The sequence below is a fragment of the Hetaerina americana genome, unplaced genomic scaffold, assembly GCF_022747635.1.
Source record: "Hetaerina americana unplaced genomic scaffold, ioHetAmer1.1.p SCAF_7, whole genome shotgun sequence".
Classification (NCBI taxonomy): Eukaryota; Metazoa; Arthropoda; class Insecta; order Odonata; family Calopterygidae; genus Hetaerina; species Hetaerina americana.
Genome location: NW_027287316.1, coordinates 41,482,549 through 41,501,317, shown reverse-complemented (window position 1 = coordinate 41,501,317; position 18,769 = coordinate 41,482,549).

Below are 18,769 nucleotides of genomic sequence, written 5' to 3'. Positions count from 1 at the left end.
GGTACCCGAAAAATCACATAGCTTGGGTGGAGCTGCAGGTGCCCAGAGTGCCTTGCCCGGGAATCGAATCCGGTGTATGAACTTGAGGAAACGATTCACATACTACGCACAAATAGAAACGCAAAAAAGAACGCGGAGCCGTTGGGTTCTTTCGGTAGTTACCCTCTCCATTTTTTGACCGTAGAAAACTTATCAACATTTTATTCCGTAAAAATACACACTAATTATCCATGATTTATTATTTCGGCGATTTAAAAAGGATCGGTAATGTTTTTTTGTGCCGTATTATTTCTTCAATTTCACGTAAGTACTTCCTTTTTGTACGTCTCTCCATATTTGGCCGTTTTCCCACGAAATAGTGTCATATTTTCCGTCCCTGTCATATACTGAAGTTTTAGGAGCTTAGAACAGATATGCCGGTGTGGTTCCCGGCTTCAAATTCTCTGGCCACACCCATCAAAAATCCAAGCGGAGTGATTTTCCGAACTGTTGCCCAGGGAAAGGGACTGCCCTCATCCCCCACCTGGAATCATTAACTTTTCATACCATCCAGTCTTAGTTCGGATGCGAACTCTTTAACCCTCAAATATAATATGTACTAACTTTAGGGTTGATACCGGTGAATCCGCAGGTGGCGTAAGGGAAAGGAATGGTGGTGAACGATACCCCGATCGGTTCACTGCGGTACGGAAATTCAAGTTAGCCTCTTGAATTTTCCACGAAAACTCTATTCTTGCAAGCCTTTTAATGTGTCCCATGGCTTCTGTTCTCGGTGATCCAGGATTCTTGCCATAAATTCTCCCTTTGACGATTACCATCGTCAGACTGTCATGTCTCAAATTACTTTTCTAAGCACGAGCTAGTTTTCAAGAATGCGAAAATGACAATTTTCATAAGCTACGAAATCCAAGGAAAATTAAAGGAACTTGGGCAGCACGATAAAGTCACCACCGTGACAGGATGAACTCAACTTATTATCACCAGGCGGACGTCAATGTAGGACGTAATCGCGAAGTAAATCTCGGGAACATACATCTTGCGCCTCCGCTTTCGCGTGAATCCAGGAAAGAAGGGAAGTAAGTGAATCAGGCCTGCTTACCAAAGAAAAAATCTTAGTCACTCTCGCTCTTCTCTCTATTCCTATATGCATATGCTGATCGTATAGACCTGGATAATGAATTAAATTATGTACGCACCTAATTCACAAGGACTTCTGCAAAACGTGAGTTTTGCGAATTTGGCCCAAAACCATTTCAACTCTCCAACTCTGCACTATGAGAGATAAACCTTCCATATCTAATTTCTCTCATGTCCCGTAAGATACCTCTTTTCCCCCATCTCAGCCCTACTTAATTCCTTTCCCTCTTATGGCAAACTATTATCATTAACTACTTCTCAATTCCTCTTCTACCTGTATTTCCTACCTTTCCATATTCCTCCAACATTTTACCACTTAACCTACCAAACCTAAAACTGAGTCATTTTTTCCTCTTCCCATTAAGACAATTTTCTCAATCTTCTGCACGCCCACGTCCCAAGAAAAAAAACCCTATCTCCGCTCCCCTTTCTTTCCCCACAGATAAATTTAAGAATCATGAAGCGCTGCGATCCATATCAAAATCATCATTTTCCTCCCCTTTCTTTAAGATTCATGACTCAAAGGTTATTATTTCCCTCATCTTCGTAAATTCTTCCATAGTTGAAGTAATTTTCCTCATATTGCCTTATCTTTCCAAGGTCGTACATTTTTTTTAATGTTATCATTATTACGAGTATAAAGTGCATTAATTAATGCATTAATAAAGTGCATTAGTTAATTTATGTCTCCTTCATTAATGCTTGAGTTAATGGTGATAGATTCCAGACTTTCAATATCATCATAGATTTAAAAAATCAGAGTAGTAGGTTTATCTTTGTGGTACCGTATAGGGTTAAACAGTCAAAAAAATCCTCCGGACTGTTTCTGCATAAAATGATTTAGCAAAGGTTAAAGTTCAGTTGGATACACTCGTGAATACATCTTCAGGCACATAGAAAATAAACCTGATGGCTCATATACCACCTGATTCTCATCATGGGTGAAACCGGTGGTAGGTTGACTTATACCGCATAATTTAGTTTGGAAACATTAATGAGTTCCACTTTAGCTGGTTAAACCATTGATTTGCTTTAATGAACATTAATTTCCACCCTATAAATATACCCTGAACAAAAATATTGGTCGAGAAAAAATTTAAAAAATAGCGGAAAGAGTCAATGTGTAAATAAAATCCATCCATACGAGTAACATACTAATCATCTCTAACTATTAAAAATATATTTTAGACACCCATATAGACACAAAGAAAGGCAGGCTTATATTTTTCGGTTTCACGTTCGAAGGGAACCTTTAAATTCAGGCTAACCATGGGGTTTTATTCACGCAGTAACCACGCAGAGGAATATGTTTAAACACACCCATTTTCTAGTTCTTTATTCATTAAAGCACGATTTCCTCCGCGGGACAGAATGAAAACGTGAATTCTTAAAGAGGACGTCATGTCGGGGGGGGGAGGCACTAATGCAAACATGTTGAATTTACATGTAAGATACAGAAAAATATATTTTACTACGAAATAGAAGCACGATAAATTATTTTTTTTTCTTTACCAGGGTCATCCGGAAAGTAGTACCCGTTCGTGAAATAAAGACACAAAAGTAAATATTAACAAACATAAAAAATTTTATTTGAAAGAGGATACTTTAAACTACTTCTCAACATAATCTCCAAGCAAATTAAGGCATTTGTCATAACGTGTGACAAGTTTCTGTATTCCTGCTGCATAGTCCTTCGCCGCCAGCTCATTGAGAGACGCGAGGGACCCATCTTGCACAAATTTTTGCATAATGCAGATGGTGTTTAACAATTTCATGAACAATTGTTCGAGAAACATTGGGAAAATGCTCACAGATGTCATCAATTGTGACGCGCCGATCGTTCCTCACGAATTCGTCAACTGAGCTCACCAGTTGGTCTGTAATGACAGACGGTCTCTCCGAACGCTCATCGTCGTGTGTGTTCCCCCTCCCCATGTTGAAGTTGCGACACCACCGCCGAACAGACGACTCGTCCATTACATTGTCTCCATACACCTCCTTTAATTGGCGATGAATATCACATGGGCGAACGTTTCTTGCATTGAGGAATTTAATCACTGCCCTCACTTCACAACTGGCGGCGTTCTCAATTTTTTTAAACATTGTAAACAATCACAGAAACAACACAGGCAATGCTAGCGTCACGCAACTTGGCTCAGAGAAGGCAGACAAGCCACTGAAGCTATCTGACCTCGTCCAGCGGATACTCGCGTCGTCAGCACTTCATGCGGCACGAACGGGTACTACTTTCCGGATGACCCTCGTATTTCAAAAGAAGTTTCTACAGATTAGAGCATTCCACAGTGACATATACACATCTTCAGGAGAATTATATTGTGAAGTTTTAACCTTCTGCTGTAGGTAAATAGGTTGTCAGGAAAGATATTAGGAAATCTTAGAACTTCAATGATTCTAGTATTAAAGAAAGACGTAAATTGTCCTTTTAAATCGACTTGATTTAAGTGTATAACAATCACTATCACATTCTTTCGAAACGTTTTCTCTGGCCCACAAACCTACAATCAAATACAAATATAAAGAGTTATCAAGGCGGGGAGAAATCGGGGTGTTAAGAATCAAGTTCATATAAGAATGAAAACTTCGTTGCAATTTTCCACAGTTAAACTTTATCTGTGGAAAATTGCAACGAAGTTTTCATTATGTCTCGATTCCACAATATCACGCCTGACTCTTCACTTTTCGTTCATATAAGAAATTGCTTTATCACAATCCAAAATATATAGTTACGGGAAGCGATATAAAAGAAAACCTTTTTAAGCCTAACCAGTACCCTCGAATTTAACGCATAGTTAATATTGAATAGTATTCATTTAATTGCTAGGGCCGTAATGGTTTCTTTATTATGCAATGACTTGGCGATCAAAATTAATATTTCTTTCCAAGAAGAGAAGTTAGAAGTTTATTTTTCACGCGTCTTTGTTTCAAACTGATTTTTATTATGTCATTATTGTGGAACTGAGGTTGCCTCATTCGTTACACTATGCGCTTTTAGTGAAATGTAATGCACCAGTTACTTTCTCACTATTTTACTGAATCAATCTTCAACGAGTTTCGCCTTAAAAAGGCGAAAGATTTTAACAACATTTAATTCTTAAATTCCATTTCATTTCGAGACGACGATAGCCGCGAAAAGTTTTTATTGAAATAAAGAGTAAAAGGAATGAGAAATGTGTTTGTGACGTCTTCGTACGTTAACATATGTGTTTGTAAACAAATGCATACACATATACGCACTGGCCCGACATAAAATATTCCGTCCCATCCCCTTAACCCTGGAGTCAGCGATGAGTTCTTAAGACGCTGCCTCCGAGAATTTCAAACTTTCCGGGAGATTTCTTATTCATCTCCTCGCAGCAGAAAAGATGCTCGTACCAAATGTTAACTCGCCGTAACTTAAACTTCTAGGTTCTTGAAATTCAGATCCGAAAGGCTAACCATCCATATCAATGTGAATGCTACGATTCCAGAGTTCCGGATTAACTGCGAATTAAAATGCCCGAGTTTTCACTCCCGTTCGGGGCGGAAAATACTGCCGGGCCACTCTCGGCCCGCCCATGGGAATTCCCTCCAATGCCACCGCAACTTTCCGCGAAACTTGATACAAATTTTTATTCGTAATAAGATACTGGGAGTTGGACACGCACATTTTTCGATATCGGTGAACGGCTCCTAAGTTTTCCCATCCAAAATGAATCAACTAACTTTCCGCGAGGGGTTTATCCTGGCAAGGTGGGAGAACAAATCATATTGCGTTACACCATCTCTGCTTTTTTCAATCCTTTCAATCCTCTCCTGTGAAGTTGTCGTTGCATCTTTGCAAATGGTGGCCACTACAAAGGACGTTGCCAGGATATTAAAACAAGGAGCGTCGGATGGTGGAGAGTAGGTGGTCCCACCGCAATGGGTTATTCCCTGACCCTTAATTTGTATATTTTATTATTATGAGACACTCGTATTCCAGCTGATAAGCGTTTCATTTTTTTCCGATGGATACTGTTTATACGTATATAAGGTTATATATAGTCACAAGCGGCGCATAAAACTTCGAAATACATAGACAGCGGCGGAAGCCTTGTTTCTCTCGCTGCCGGGAACGACACACGACCGACTGGACCGAGTCCCGTAGTTGCCAGGACTGATATTCTCTTTACTGTCCAACATAAAAGTCTTGGGAATAATAATTGAGGTGGTTTCCCGTTGCCTTCCTCAATAGTGTTTTTAACGTGACACCATCACTTACTGGCCGCCCCACTGGGATCAGACGCCATTGCAGCCGCCTCACTGAGGAACAGACGCTGCGTGGACTACCTTTCGTCTGGCTCCTAACCTTCGACCTATCTGGGTGACCCTACCAGGAGCAATTATTATTACTCCCGCCAGCACAGCTGTAGGGGTAATCGGAACGCACAAGCCCTTCCATCACGTCAATGTAGTAGTCCATGGGAGGGATATATATGTATCCCGTATATACACACACACTAACTGAGAGGGTTATGACCAACTTCAACGTAAAAATCAAGAGGTTTTGCAGGGTTGGACGCACTGTACGTTACTTAATGACTGGGTGATCGGAAGTGCAATAGTAAATAAATTATAATTACCCGTTATTGAATAGAATATCGACTACTGTGGTGGTAACTTAAAACCGCTGATCGAGGTTTGGCTAATGTCATTTTGGTAACTTATTTTCATTCATGTTCCAACGAGAAGAAATCTTCCACGAGTAAATACAGCGATGTTCCATAACGCAGGGTACGCATGTTGTACACAGGCATCGCATATCATTTATAACTTAATAATGCATTCGTGAACCAACTGGAATGATTTCCTTTTGCAATAATCCTAGTTTTTTACTTAGGCCATCGCTTTGAATGTTACTGAAAAATGCATCTTACAAACACCGATGTTCGTATTGTCTTAGTGATTGAAAATGTGTAGTAATGTTCAGAGCATAATTGGTATTAGGTTTCTAAATGTCTATTCTCTTGTAAGAAACTCTCCTGCCCTAAAACAAAAAATATGTATTCGTATTCGAGCAAAATAATAAGACGTATAACTGTCTTTTCGACTTTTGATGTATTCAGAGCAGTTATTTTATTAAGTGTTTGTGAAGCTAAGTTCCCCTTCAGTAAGAAAATAAATGGGAGCAGTTTTTATCAAAAAAATCGATTACTATCCATGAAATGAAAAACCCTGTGCAGTTGTTTTATTAAGTTTTTGTGAAGCTAAGTTCCCCTTCAGTAAGAAAATAAATGGGAGCAGTTTTTATCAAAATAATCGATTACTATCCATGAAATGAAAAACTCTGTGCAACAGAGGGACAAAAACATCCGAGGGATTTTTTTCTTTGAGGAGAAACATCCCATTCCTTTACTCAGCTCGAATGTTCTACTTGCGTATATTTCCAACCTCAAACACGATTCCTTTCGCAAATTCTTCCGCCAGCCTGAGCTATGTTCTTCTTGCAGCCATCCCTGTGCAAGGAGACACCAAGGAACAAAGGAAGCAGCTCACCAGTCGAATAGGTCCACAAAAAATGCAAAAAGGTCTGAGGGCGTTGCCAGAATACAACCCTTGGACCACAAAGATTCAGACGGAAGTGAAAGAGAGCCCCTTGCTCCTGGAGCCCCCTTTTGAGGCGACTGCGTTTTTGAAAATTGAAAAATCCTTTGCCAAAAGAATGTGTGTATGTGTCAGTGAAAATAGGCAAATCATCGGGTTAGATTAATCATAAAATTCTTGTTTTTGTTTTGTAAAAATTGACCACCGAAACTTAACGGCGGATTTAATATTTCCGAATAAATTCCACTCTTTGTATCCAGTTACCCTGAAAGGTAATATCAGACTCATGAAAATCACAGGTACCACAAATTTTTTAAATAATCCTCGAAAAAATAACCGATTTTAAATTCAACATAAATTTTCCCCAAAAATATTTCTCTTGCACCTAAAAAAAATTGCGCTGATTCACCAACGAAGACGACAACTTAAATGAATGAATGTGTTCCACTATAATATCTGCGCCTCGTAAATTACTAGTGAGGTGGATTTTACTATCAATTATTTTTAAATGCTGAGATTAAGTAAACATGGAACTAAAAAATGAGGTACTTCCATTTCCTAAGGAGTAAAAAATGAATCGGAAATATCAAAAATGTTCAGTGACTTACGATCATTTTCCATTTCAAATAGCATTGCGGCTGACCAATTGATAGATCACGGGGTTCTTCTGTAGAGGGTATGGGGATTCAACTCAGTGTTGACGTTTCTCTTGAAATTCTATCGGCCAGGATACATTTCTTTTGCAAACTTCAAACGCACTCGGCAACAGTGAGGCGAAGTTTATAACTACTGCAGGTTAGATTGCAACCGAGTCTTCTGGCGGTCGAGTCACGCCCTCTTCATCACTCTTGGCTACCGAAAAATTACGTGTTTGGAAAAAAATGTCTTCTCTTCTCCCTCCCCACCATCGCAAAAGTCTATTTAAAATGCACAGCAAGAGTCCAGCCGTCATAAAGTCTCCATTTCGCCTGGGACTCCCCGGAGGTCATCCACGCCTTTACCCTGGTGAACTCGGGCGTCGCCTGTTCGGGGCCACGCATCAGGACTACGCCCCAGGGAACTCGCCACGGAGGGGGGGGGGGGTCAATAGGCTGCGGTATCTCAGCGCACATTCATTCTTTACTCTGCATTTTTAGGGAACTCTTGTTTCACTTCATTAAGTGTAGTCAGCTTATACTGATCACAAATATTTTAAGAAAAGAAGATTTCGCAGAAATTATTCAAGGACTACACCGGTATTCGAACCCGGATCCCACGATCTCCGGCTTACGAAAAGTTATGGAAGTTACGTTGAATTGAGTTACGGAAGTATCCCTTTCCAAAGAGCGCTCCGCTAACTTAATTTGCCCAAGGATAGGAAGATACTTGTTATAGGTGGACGAGTTTTCTTTCTTTGGAATAGAATTAGCTGAGCTAAATGGGTGTTCGTGAGGTGGTGGCATATTGGCAACCTGACTGACTGAAGAACTCGACCGAATATTGACATATCTGAGTTCGAATCTTGTTTTAGGCGAATGATATTTTTTCACTTTGCAGTTACTCGAATTTGTATGCAAATTAGCGGGTACCTCCACCAACGCTACTGCAGCGGCATTTCCAGCAGTCACATAGAACATTTGGAAACTTAAGCGGCACTCACACTGCTCCGAAAACCAATAACTCCAGTCATTTGAGCAACCTGAAGAAGATATTGGGAATTTGCCAAACGACACCTGTTTCTGCCAATGCTCCACTTACTAACTAGCTGGATATCGATTAGCTTTTTTATATTATCTCCCGTATGTACATACCTGTACTTACCTACAAGCAATTTTTACAACTACCCAATACTTGGAAAACCGTGGTAAGGACGTAGGGAGGAGGAGGGCTTGGAAGTGGGAAGGGGGAGGGTTGTTAGGGCGCAATCCATGCATGCAGAAATATTAGCCCATACTTCATTATAATAAAATACGAAACGAACGACCTAAGGCAATATTTCACGTGCTATACACCCACCAGCTCAATATCACCAGTTGATGCGTTTAACTACAGGTTACGAGAGTATTCTATTCATTACGCTCCAAAATTCATGACGAAGATTCCCTTAAATTAACAAGAAAGTATAGTTCTGGAACTGCCTTAATACAGGTACAATTTACGTGGACCCACAAATGTACACAACAAAAACATAAAAATCACATGTGCGACATATTTTATTTATGACTATTGCACAGTAAAAATGGGATGGGTGACGCATAAGAGGGCTCTTATTTTTTTTGTTTCCTAGCTCAGAAATCCACTGATTTAATCAATGTGGACACACGGAGATAAACTAAAAGAGAAATTTAATCTGCACGTAGATTACTTAAGTAATGTGAAACGGTTTTTTAAAACCTCCACTGAAAATCAAACCGCGTCCCGTCAAGGTCGTCTCAATCATCGCCGCAGAGTTTCAAGATACGTTAATTAGTTCCAAAAATATGTAAACAGGGCAGCCGGAGCGGCGGGGGAGAGGTAGGGAAAGGGAACACGGCACGACTGCCTTGACGGGAGACGGCGAATGGGACTGCGAAGGCCTCTACTGGAGCTGCTCACGAGCGTCATCGACACCCATTTGCGGGGGGGGGGGGGGATTTACCACTTTGGTACCGCTCGCAAAGTTATATCAGGGGGAGGGAGAAGATAGGAAGCAGTGGCCGCAGATGAAATGGAGGGAAAGATGAAAAGTGGGGAGCGACTAATGGAGAATTTCTGTCAAGGGCGTCCCCTCGACAAAGGCCCTTGGGAAAAACGCCATAAGGCGGAGGGGAGATTAAACAATGCGACACGCTCCAGTCGGGGAGATTGAAATGGAATGAGCGGAGGCGAAGGGAGACCCTGCAGGTGAGTACAAAATACATGCAATAGTATCTCTGCGGGATCTACGTTGAGGACCCGACGCTATTTACTTTTTTTTAAGTTTCCTATCGACCATTGAGAATTTCCCTAAGGCATCACATAATCACTCTTTTCAGGAAAAATAGCCCTTAATCTAAATAGAGCCTTAATCGAAGCGATTAGCGGTCGCAACGTGGCGTCTTCAAGTTCCGTAGCAGGAAACTTAACAGAATAGTGTCTGTGTAGCTGATATTTTTGCAAAAATATCGCTTGAGACTATTAGGATAATGATTGCAGATATCACTGTCAGAATAAACTGTACTGCTTCAAGTTTCAACTATTGAAAAAACTGAGTATATACAACATTAAACTCTGGTATTATCTCAAGGAATTATAATTGCGCACGTTGAAGACATAATGATGACCCTATCCTTACCATGCATTTTCAATTCTGCGGAAAAGAGTTAAAAATATAATCTACACCTACATATACCTCGCAATCAACCGAAAAGGTGTGTGGCATGGAGTGAAAGCATCAGGATGTAAGTGTTAGGGATTAGGGAGAATATGGGAAGCTAATAATGTATTTATTTTATAATAATATGAATCCGAGAGCCATAGAGGTTTGTGCGATGATCAAATCACATAAGAACTAGTTCAGCGTAGAGATATTATTTAATGACGAGACAAAATTGAAATAGGAGAAAATAATTCCAGAATGCCATGCATTGATATTTAGGTTTTTCATCATTATTAAACTTGGAAGTTACTCATAACGTTGCTATCCCACTCTCTCTATCAAAATAAAAACATATTGGTTATTCTAAAAATAATTGCGTATCAAAGTTTATTCAGAACGAAGTCCCTTCACGTTCTAACGTATCCTAGTCCTAATTTTTTCCTGAAAAACGGCTTACACCAGTTATTTAAGTGCTTCACCCCGCATTCGCATTGCATATGAAGGGATTTTTCACTATGTCAAAGTCAAGACAGCGTGGCCGCCGAGAACGCTTCTTTAGGGCACACTTTTGCCCACTGTACTAAAAACCGGTTGGTCCGTGGTCGAGGTTCTGATGGTTCGTGGTCACAAGACGTTGGGCCTTCCATAAACTGTTACTCACCCACGAGCGCACATTGCATACACATCCATGACAACAAATACCGCGTTATCCCACCCGACAGACGGTAAATTTCGATGGGGCTGAAAACCACGCAATTGGATAAAACTGATCATCACATGCTCTTTCCGTCGTCAATAAGCGACGCTATTTCAATTCTGGAAATATTTCTCACCCCAGCGGTATTAATACAAATCCTGGGCACTGTACGGTGCAGTCACCTTTGGCTTGCATTTAGTATAAGGAGTGCATGCGTGAATTAAACTCAACCAATTCTTTCTATCAAGCTCCAGTCTTGAGAAAATATTCGCAGACCTTAGAATTGAACGCACCTCGCTGCACACAGAATTCATCTACGTCTTCATAAATACCCCATAACCCAGTAAAAGGTGTGTGGGATAAGTAAGGGATAAGGAGGAGAACGGGTGTGTAAAGGATTAGGAAAAGGAAAAAAAATCTTGCTCCCCATCCCGCTTCAAAATTCCTTCCTTGGCCAAGCAGCCCTCTTCGTAAGAGTATACTAAATGGTACATGTATATTTCCTGGCCATGTATACGACTTATATACATAATTAAGTTTTTTGTGTGAAAAAATACTGTTTATTTATTCAGTGAACGGAAAAACATTCACTAAAAATCTCCGAAAAGCAACATATTTTAGTGGAAATCTTAGTCCATACAAGTGTTAACTTCGACCACTATGAAATTCTCGGGTATACTAACACGGAGGGAATAAAAATTAACCACAACTACTTATTCGATAGACCATCACCATTCCATGACAGGTCATGGAGAACTGGAAAGCGAGCAGAGGCATATTCTATTAATCCATGCAACTTATGGTCCCAACACCTGAAGTTGGGCAATGTCGCCCGGATGTTCATAAAATCAACCGAACTTGCATTTCTCACAGCTCATGGATGAATAGACAGACTTAACACTAATATTTCATTTTCATAACAGTTCACATGGCGACGAGAATGCCAGCGAAATCAATTTAGCCCATTTAGCCCATTAGCCATTATAAAATGATTAGATATGACAGATTGAGATTTGAAAATATTATTACCAGGGATAAATAAAATAAAACTTTATAAATCAAATTCTTTAAATTACAGGGCCAGGCATCATAAATTCCTTTTTGAAAGGAGTTTTTCCCTTTAAAAAAGGAAGTTATGTTGCCGCACCCTGTATTATGAACGGGGTTTAATTGTTTAATACAAATAAATAGTCAAAGAAAATCTCTCATTAATTGGAAAAAAATTGTGCAATATTATATGAAATTGGAATATATCGATTTGAAAATGTAATTCATAGGTAGTTGTCAATTATTTTTCTCTGATGATTGTTAAAAAAATGGTTCCGCTGACGCATTTCAGCGACATTATACGAAGTCATGTGGTGCATTGAGGGTACCGCTGCTCTTGGTAATTGAAACGATAACAAGACGTAGAATCTAATTTGGAGGCATAGCAACTTGTTTCAGGCGAAATGGATTTCTTGACTATTTTTTTGACGGAAATTAAATTTAAAAAGAAAGAAATTTTTTAATTTTCTCCTTTAATCCGTCCGTTAATTCCCTCGCCAAAAATCTTGCTCTCTCGAGTTGGAGACTTAATACCTTTAAAAAACCCGGATAGGAGTTTTCGCTTAAGTCATTACGGCGTGTTTTCTGCGTTTTTAAAGGCAAATTGGACATTTCGGGAAATTTCCGCGGCGTGGTTTTAATTAAGGGTGAAATATTCTTCCGCCTTTTTTTTACCATACCCGGAGTCGGAGTAATTTTACCAGTTTGTAATAACGATACGGGTTGTGCTGTCGAAACAAAGTTTCAGTAAAATTTGTTACCCAGTGTTTATCATTCCGAATGCAAAATTTTGAATGTTTCACCTAATTGGCTTACGATATGATGTTCAATTTATACAATCGTCTTCTCCCCGATCAACACATACAGTAATCATCTCTCATTATTGTAGTCATTGAAGTGAAATAATCTCATGAAAATGTGATCAACCTAATATTTCCTTTACAGAGTGTTTTTATAGCAGTTACTCTTGCGTTAAAAACGGCAAACCATGTGAGACCACGATCCTCGATCTTATTGCCACTTCCACAAACAATTCGCATAAGGGATCCGAAACTTTTGTTTGCCTGCCCGCAGATTTTCCACATAGGGAGACCCCATGACAAGTGGTCAGTTATACACCTAGAATTGTTATTGTATCAACTATTTCTCTGCCAACTACGGCAGGTTTGTAAACGAACGTGATGTCATGCTTGTAAGCAATATGCGTGAAATTCAAATGGGTTCCAAATCCCCTTGCGTAATCTCATGTAAAATCACTTCTAGAGCCATCTGTCGGGAGAACAAGCACGTACAAGGTGTACTTCGTGCGGAGTGACCTTTGTGCGAGTATTTACCCAAATGCTATGTACATACAATCATAAGGAAATCAATAGAGGAACGATAATGATAGTTACATAAATGTAAGGTGTGATCTTGTGCTTAAAATTTACCACCTCCGAACGCATTTTTCAGTAACATTTTCATGAAATAGCAAAATCTATTGCAAACTTGCCAACTCTACAAGGGAATTCCTACTGAATAGGATAAAGTTGAGGATGCTGACTATATTTTCACCCGACTTTGAATACGACGACCAATAAGATGCGAGAAATACTTGGGAATAGGGATCTTTTCAATGGACGAAGAAAGCAGATAATGGTGTGATTTTCACCTTGAGCTAAGGGAGATGGGTTAAAAAATTGGCAACAATGTAAGACTTTTTCCTTGAAAACGCAGAGATTTACTGCGATGGATACATAGTCCGTAAAATCACACAGATTACGTGTATAAATAGATTATATAGTCCCCGAGGAATCGAACCCGACCCTTCCGGTCGGTGGCCGAACGCTCTACCCATTGGGCCTCCATGCGCTTACCGCAGGGCAACCTGTGCAGACAAACGTCCATTGCTATTGCTTGGTCTTTAATCAAGTGAAAATAATGTTGACACTGTTACATAAGGGAGGATCGCCTCATCATCGATAAAAAACTGATCGCCGGGGAAGCGGGGGGACGCAAACCCTGGAGGGTACATTACCCCTTGAAGGAGTACACCCCCAGGTGATCGAAAAGCGGGATCAAGCCAACGTTTTTCGCGCACTAAACCTCCCGCGCTATCAATCTCCTCGAGAAGTCCGTTTAATCCTAGCCGGGACTCATTTCCGGTCCGCCGGACTACTCTGCTTTTCGCCGACGCGGCGGAGGAGAGTTGACGCATCGGGATCCCCGATGTCACGCGCTCGCCACGCGCCCTTACAATGGCGTCGATAACCACCACACGCAAGCCAGAAGCGCGCCTCTATCCCCTTTCTCCCCTTCCTCGAGGACGGACCGACACTAAAAATCAATAGTCCTAATTGGCTGGGATCGAATAACCGCGCACTTTACTACTGCCCCCCCCCCCGCCAATGTCCCACACCCCATATCCCTTCCCATCCAAGGGCGGAAAGAAGACGAATACATCGGATAAGGTTGAGGAAAAATGAAAAAAAAGATAATATAACCGAAAGCAGACGCCCGTGAATCGATACACCATCCCCTCCCCCACTCTCGCCTTCAAAACTATATGATCTAAGCCGATAGAAATAAAAGACCGTGTTGGAGACGTCTCCTGCGCGAAGATTGTTAACTGGGTGGAAGAATAAAACCCTTGAAAGGTTAGAGAAGAGGAGAGAGAACCATGAAAATTACAAATTCATTACAATTACGTGAGGAAGTCAAGCGAATACCTTAAAAATTAATATTTTTGATCCCGTAATTTCTTGAATACAAAAGGTTCCCACATACATCATTTCCACATGTAGCCTCCATGGCGTGCCATAGAAGAATTTCACCTCTTCGAAGGTTCACAAATACCTCTAGAAAATCAAAGGATTTTGGACACTTGCTGCTATTCCCCCCGCCGCTTTGTGAACTATGGGGAGAGATATGTTGACGCTATGAACGAATATGTCAATAGTAAAAACATCTATATTTTAATATCTAAGTGATTCACAACTTACAAATAAACACTTCATAACTACTGTTTTTTTCTTGTGCTCGTGGAGTCACAAGTACACAAAAACGTGTGAACCGTGAGAGCTTTCCGTAAAATATATTAATTTTATACCCATTATTATAACAGTAATTTTATCCTTGGACTTGGATAATATCCGACGAAAGTCGATATTGCGACCATATTATCAAATTAAGGTCACTTAAAGTAACGAGCGAATAAATCATTTGCTATTAACTTTGTAAATCCAAACATAAGTGTCTACACTTAGTCGGGTTAATCGATACGGGGGAAAGTCGACATTTAAGGGCAAAAGTCATCGGGGCACTCATGATTGGATAATGTAGGACAAGCACCTATGTGATTATGTGACGGAAATAGTTGAGAAGCAATTGTAAACCAATTCTAAAAATTGTTGATAAAATCGCCACGCATCTTTTGGCCACCAAATTTAAAAAAATATTAATATATCTTATTTTATTTAATGCTACCCTGCAAGCCACGCCGCAAGGGTGTGTGGCAGGGGGTGATTACACACCAAACAAAATTTGATCCTACTATTTTTACCCCTACCGCAGTCGGACCCTTATCGTTCGTAGAAAAAAAATCCTTTTATATCTATCTGTTCTACACTTAATCTCTCTAATTCATGTACAGGGTGCGGCAGCATAACTTCCTTTTTTCAATTCTACTTGCATAGGAAACAAGGAAGTTATATTGCCGCACCCTGTACTTGATTTCGCCTATCGTAATACGATGTATGTCAGCATCATTGCTAAAAGAGACATCCTTCCAATCAATGCAAGAGATGTAATTTAAGGTTAACAATAATAAAATTGAATGGTTACGAATCAGATTGCAATATAAATACAATCGTGAGAACCGTAATGACCCTTGAGGTTAACTTTAAAAGTGATTGAAAGTTTCTGGGGGGAGGTGTTGGGGAAGGTGGAAGTTATAGTGAAAGTAAATAGATCTCCTTGAGTATTTCTATACTTCAAAATATCAACAACTTCCCAGTATATATAGACGGCACGATTGCTTAGCTTCTCACTTACGATTGATTGCAGCTACCATCCAGTTCTCCACCGCAGCCCGCGACACTTCAAGTTACTCGCGAACTTATAGGTAAGTATGATTTACAATTTAAAAATATATAATAGTATAATAACGATAAATATTTTTACTTTATGATCCATTTCATAATTAAGTAATATGGGTTAAATTTTTTTCTACCCTCAGAATGCTCATTGCTATCAATAAATTAATCCACTCGCTACCATACCTCAGGCTTCTTACGAATGTCCTGCTGGATACGATCTGAGCGCTCTTCAGGGTGATTTTATCCTAAAGAGGGGGCGAAGATTGATAAAAAGAGGACTCTCTTTCGAGATTCCGAAAGGTGTTTATGGCAGGTGTTTATAGTATATTTTTAAGGCCTATTTCCATAACTACTAACTTTTGTCTTCCCTCATACTGATTAAATCGACTGCGCGCATGGGGCATTTGTCAAAATATCTGCACAACGTTGTGAGAAATCCAAAGGAAAGAGGAAAGGTGTATGAGGAGGGTTTGGAATGATGATGGTACGCTTAGGATTGTGATAGAAGGGAGATTGTCGAGCAGATGAGAAAGGGGGAAGAAAAGGACGGACATATTGGATGGAATGAAGGGAGGTAGTAGGTATGTGGAATTGAAGAAGGGTTTATTGTTATGTGGGATGTCGGATTTATTCTAGTTGGGCCATTCTAAGAAATGTACGGATGGTTAACATGTTCGTCGATACAAATGTACTCATCACTCCTATGTGATCCGTACGAAGAAAGACATATCAAAACACTGGAAAAGGTAAAAAGAAAGGCTACCCGATATGTACTGGGGAAGCATACGAGGATGGAGAGTGTGACTGATATGTTGAAAACGCTGGGTTGGGAACTTTTACAAAGTAGAAGAAGTTATCGATGTTAATGAGATAGGGATTTTCCTTTTTTTGCGTGTTAGAGATCGGTGCTTGGAAGTTTTCTTTTAGTGTATTTTTTTACTGCCTGATTTTATTTATTATCTTTTGTGATATTGATTCATCTGATGATATGTCATGTTATTATTTATTTTTTTCCCCAGGCAAGTTTGATTAAAATACTTGGGACTTGTGTGCCACCTGACATTGTCTATCTCCACATGTAAATTTTAATAATAATAATAATACTATTTTTAATACTTACACTTTAATACACACACACACACACGCACACACGCACGCACGCACGCACGCACGCACGCACGCACGCACGCACGCACGCACGCACGCACGCACGCACGCACGCACGCACGCACACGCACACGCACACACACACACACACACACACACACACACACACACACACACAGACTCTGAAGACGACGGCCGTGCCGTCGAAACGTCAAAACAACATATTGTGAGTGTCCTTTCTTTGTGTTTCTATGGTTTAAAAATCTACATCTTTGTTTTTATATACTAGTGCGTCGCTGAAGAGTGCTCCATTTCGAAGATTTATATATATATATATATATATATATATTGATGCTGTTACAAATTATATCAATAAAGGATAAACAATATTCCACACACACGTATATAAAGTAATATGCTGTCCAAGGTCGTCAACAAATCCTATCGGGCAAGTAAGCTTTAGGGTCATATATTCTATTAAAGAGAAACTCCAAGCTAACTTTACTACCAACAAACTACCTGCATTACCTCGGGAATATTTTAATTCTTCATCTTCTCTAAAGTATTGAAAGAGGTGACTACAAAGGGCAAGTTTGTTTTGAGTCTGGAGGAGAGAAAAAAAAGCGGTCATTGTAGGTGACAAGGGTAGTAAGACGGGAACTTCGGCGGATAAATTGACTGGAATTTTGGAAAATTGGGGGGCGTGCAAATAAATAGCATGCTGAAAATTGGAAGCGAGGGTTTGAAGGACGGGGAGGAAAATAAGGGCCGCGTAATGAAAAGTAAAATGAGAGTGAATCATGGGAAAGAGAGTGAGATTGTTTTACGACTGATCTAAGGTCGTGCGTGCTCCGAGATTACTATCCGCCGGGCCAATAATTTAAGAAGGGTCTCGTCATATAGCGAGGGTTTAGATGTGTAAAATAAACCCTGTCCACTACTAGAGGGAACTGAAGGACATTGTTTCCTCAAATAACCCAACATAAGACTGGGAGACACGACTTATAGAGACACGATTTTGATAAAAAGCTATGAATTGATAGCAATATTTATGGTACAAGTTTCGATAACAAATTTTTTCCTGACGTGTGCGTGAGGTGCTGATTTCAGACCGTCAGTTAATGTCTGCAGATCGTATTGATATTGGTAAGATGACAGTTCACACAATTATCACTGAGAATTTGGCAATGCGAAAGGTCTGCGCTAAACTCGTCTCAAAGATCTTGACGGACGATCACGAGTAGAGTCGAGTGTCTGCTTGCAAGGATCTTCTGTGACGACACCGTGACGATTCCCCAACCCCCTTACAGTCCCGAATTGACACCAGCAGACTATTTCCTATTCCCTAAAGTTAAATTCTTCCTCAAAGGACACCACCATAGGACCCTAAGTGCCGTAAAAGAAGCTTGCACGCGTACACCCTTAAGGACCTTCCGGTATCCGCCTATCAGGGAACCTTCGAGTCGTGGAAAGAAGTTTGTCGACGATCAAGGGATGAACTTTGAAGACTTTTTGACGCGTTGTGGCAGTATCTGAAATAAATCTATTTTCCCTAAACTTTTCCCGATACTTTTTACACAAAACATTCATGCGTAATAATTTAAATTGACATTTAATAGTAATCGGCTAAGGTTAGTTTTCGAAATCGACGTAAATACCCCGCGATCCACCATAAAGGTGTGTGGCAGGCGGTGCAAGCACCAGGTGGGAAGGGTGAGTGATAAGGGAGTATATGGGAGAGGAAGGGAAAAGGGAAAAATATTCATTGAAAAACTATCAAGCAAGCTTTTTGATGGACTCATGCAC